Source organism: Vicia villosa, unplaced genomic scaffold (genome assembly GCF_029867415.1).
Source record: "Vicia villosa cultivar HV-30 ecotype Madison, WI unplaced genomic scaffold, Vvil1.0 ctg.001083F_1_1, whole genome shotgun sequence".
In the NCBI taxonomy this organism is placed as follows: domain Eukaryota; kingdom Viridiplantae; phylum Streptophyta; class Magnoliopsida; order Fabales; family Fabaceae; genus Vicia; species Vicia villosa.
The window spans coordinates 636076-640326 of record NW_026705475.1 but is presented as its reverse complement, the minus strand read 5'-3'; the positions used below and the strand labels follow the sequence as shown (position 1 = coordinate 640326).

General features: G+C 32.7%; 1 long non-coding RNA gene across 1 annotated transcript; it reads left to right on the top strand.

Annotated features, from left to right (window-relative positions):
* Positions 1-222: 222 nt before the first annotated feature.
* On the top strand, positions 223-700 carry LOC131633184 (uncharacterized). Its single transcript, XR_009293251.1, has 3 exons — positions 223-334; positions 434-515; positions 605-700. It is a non-coding gene; the product is annotated as an uncharacterized LOC131633184 (long non-coding RNA).
* The last annotated feature ends 3551 nt before the right edge of the window (positions 701-4251 follow it).

Here is a 4251-nt window from a genome sequence, read left to right as displayed (position 1 = left end):
GTGTCTTCCGCCCATTGCAGCGGAATGGAAATTGCTTCGGAACCGGAATCAGTTAGACAGCGCTTAGTCGATAGATTCATGTCCACCGGCAATACAGAAAGTCTGCATCTTTAGGCGTATAATACCCGACCAGTAGGGTTAGTTTCTCATTCTTTGTTCATCTAATCTCTGTTTCTTTTGTGTATAGCAAAATTTTCATATAACTTATTGTTTTAATTTATAGAGCACACTGGTTGCTGCTTGCTATCAACCCTATAAGGGAAGTCGTGTATTATCTGAATTCGGTAAATGGTGAATGGACCAATTATCCGGCTATGAAGGACATCGTTGATTTGTAAGTGGGATCGTTCTAAATATATATTCGTGTATATTTATATATTTACTTATTTGTGGGATTGATCTAAACATATGCTTTTATATATTTGTTAATTAGATCAATACAAGTGTTCCGAAGTCAACGGGACGCACAGGTATCCCGGACTAAATCTAACAACATTACTTGGATCCAAGTGCAGGTACATTATTTTTCACAATTTTGCTTATAATATTTATGCTACTTGATAAAACAAGACAACTATAGAATCTTATTTGTTTTTCTATGTAGTGTCCGCAACAGCGAAACAGTTACGATTGCGGATACTTTGTTTTGAGGTTTATGAAAGAAATCCTTCAGGCGAATCAATTAGAGATTCCGCTCACGGTATGAATTTATAACTTAAGATAATTTCATATAATTTATTACATTTAACTAAATATATCATTCATATTATGTTTTTGTTTTGTAGTACCTTGACGAATTCCGTGCTGCTGGGTACCCGTGACTTAAGTTGGAAGAAATAAAAGAGGATTTGTGTCAATTTTATATTAAGCAATTTTTCATGTAGGATTTGTGTCGATTTGAACTATAATATTATTGATGTTGTAATGATGTATATATATAATTTTGGATATTATAATGGTATTATATTAGTATATATATTGTCTTACTGATGGCTGAAATAATATCGTCGAAAATAAATTACAGGTCGAAAATATTACAGGTTGAAAACATATTACAGGTCGAAAATATCGACTGGGAGGATTAAATTACAGGCTGCACATTAAAATACCTCATTTAGCAACGACAGCGCTTTTAAAAAGCGCTCTTAAAGGTCCACCTACTAAAGCGCTTCTTAGTAAAAGCGCTGCCAAAGATTAATAAAAAAGCATAAAAAATAAAAAAAAATGCAACATACGAAAGCGCTTTTGGAAAAGCGCTCTTATAGGGGGTCTATCAGAGCGTTTTTTCCAGAAAAAGCGCTCTCATATGGGGGGCTATCAGAGCGTTTTGCTGGAAAAAGCGCTCTTAAAGGGGGGGTCTACCAGAGCGTTTTTTCCAGGAAAGCGCTCTTATAGGGGGGCCTACCAGAGCGCTTTTTCCAGAAAAGCGCTCTTATAGGGGGGTCTACCAGAGCGCTTTCAGAAGCGCTTTTGTTACCTACGCCAGCGCCAGCTTTTACAGCGCTTTAAAAGCCCAAAATAAGCGCTTTTAAAGCCCCAGCGTGTTGTAGTGAATGGTATAGCTATGGCAAAGTGTCTGTGGAACTTGTGTATCAAGGCTGATTCGTTATGGGTGAAGTGGGTTCACCAATATTTCTTAAAGGGCAACAATATCTTGACTGTATCTGCAGGTACATCTAGCTCTTGGGTACTGAGGAAAATTCTGAACATGAGGGACTATGTGCAGAGATACCCTAGAGTGTGAGAGCACATGATGGTCCGCAAAAAGTTTAATATGAGCAGACTGTATATTGCGGCTATTGCTGATGGGACTAAAGTGAGATGGCGACATCTGTTCAGGAATAATGTTGCACGACCACGGGCTTTGCATACACTGTGGATGGCGTGCTATGGTAAGCTTCCTACAAAGGAAAGACTGAAAAGATTCAACATGATAACTGATAACAAGGGCAACATGTGTGATGAGGAAATTGAAACCCTAGAGCACCTATTTTTCCATTGTAGGAAGATGAAGAGTATTTGGAGAAATGTGCTCCATTAGCTAGAGGTTGATCACCAACCTAGTAGATGGAATGAGGAGCTGAACTGGGTTCTTCGAGAAACAAAGAGAAAGGGTTGGCGCGCAAAAGTGATGAAGATTGCTTTTGCTGAAACTATATACGGGGCTTGGCAATATAGAAACGACACTGTCTTTGGTAATAGTATAACTAGGAATAGTGTAGATAGCATCATTGAGTGTATTGTGTATAGGGGATGGCAATCCAAAAGGATTAGGCATCATATAGCAACACTGATGACATGGTTTTGGGTTTTCTTGGAGTTGGATCTATGATCACCTTGTACATAACTTCTTTTTGAATTAATATATCTTATTTCTTTAAAAAAAAATTCATGTTTCTGTTGATATTAATATTTTGATCAGTAACTTCATGTTTCCGCTAATATTAATATTTTGAACAGTAATACATTTTTTTTGATATATAAACATATATGTATCATATATATTTTATTTTATTATTAATGACAAATAAATATCATTATGATAAATTTAGATAAATCCTTAAAAGTAATGATTTTTCTTCCATTAAAATCGTTCCTTTTATTCTTTAATAATTATCAAATTTTTCATTTTCACAAATTTTTATAAAATTAATTTTATCAAATGTATAAGTAACACGAATTTTAATCAATTTATCAATTTTACAAAATAAAATTAGTTGTATAAATAAGTTTCAAATAATTAAATATATATAACTTTATTTTATATTTCAAATAAATTAGTTGTATTAATAAGAGATTTTATTAAATTTTTTGAATTTTCTTACTAATCTTCATATTGATGTTTATTTATTTCAAATATTTTATATTTTATATTTTGAATATATTGATATTTATTAACTTTAATATTATATATTTCAAATATTAAAGCACAAATTAAGTAGCTCTTGCACCACTTTTAATTTAAGCATCAGATGCTTAAATTTTATATTTTTAATATTCTTACTAAACTTCATGTGGAATTTAAGCACAAATTAAGTAAAGAAATTTAAGCACAAGTTAAGTGAGCATGAGCATTGTCTAAGCTTCATGTTCAAATGGAGGAGACTTTTAAGAGTTCCCATCCCACAAACATGTTAAACCACCTATAAATGATGATATAAATTAAAAGGATTCGATAATATCTTTATGGTTGCTTTTGTAGGATCAACTTTAATCATAAGTTGCAACGGAGGAAACGGTGTGTATCCTGGAGGCACTGATCTAGCCTATCAGAAAGTTATAACCGACGACACTATCCAATGAATAATTAATAATAAATTCATAATTTTGCATGACATAAAGGTTTTAAAACTAATTCCACAATCTTAATTCCTAATACTAGTTCCACTGATTTAAAGGTAATAAAACAATTCTTAAAAGCAGTGACTGTCTCATTGGCATTTGGTAAAGTCCAATTCAGTAAGTAAATTCCATTATGTTTAGCCCTCTTAATCAATCAAAACAACTATAATCTATTTACTCTGTTGCACCAGTAACTATGAAGCTATTTTTTAAAAGCAAAAGTTGAAACCTTATATTCAGTTTTTAAATTTTGCAGGAAACCTGTGTAGCGATCTTTATGCATGTATCCCCGTAGAACCAAAGACTGGTTATCTGGTGGAGACGGTTCCAATTGATCTGAGACCAACAAAAGTAGCTCCTGCACCACTACTGGTTACAAATGTTGTTGATCCACCTCTTCATGAAGTGATTAACCTGACAAAACCTGAGAGCATGTAGCTGCAACTACTCCTCAACCTGCTTCAAGCGCAAGGGCATTTGGTGTCAACTCTGTCGCACATTAGTTGCAGTCCATGTAAGCGTAAATAGAGGATGAACAAACACTATTTAGCCTCCCAAAGCTTACGAATGGTATGTCTGTATCTGATTCTCCGTTTGTTTTGGCTTTTTTTTAAATGATTTTTATAGTGTTACCAAATTTTGTGAAAAAGTTTTTTACAAAGAAACTTTTTATAAAAGTTTCAAATAGAAATTTTGTTTGAATAGTTATTCTTAGAATGTGATTTTAGGTATTTCATCTATTTATGGGAAAAAAATTGGATATCAAAATTTTAAAAAATCACTTAATTTTGAAGCTATTTCAAATAGATTTTCATAAAAATCATTTTTGAAATACAACTTTTTGAAAAAATTATGATTTTGACTAAGCTTTGGTCTTCAATTATATATGCTTATGTTATAAAATGTCAA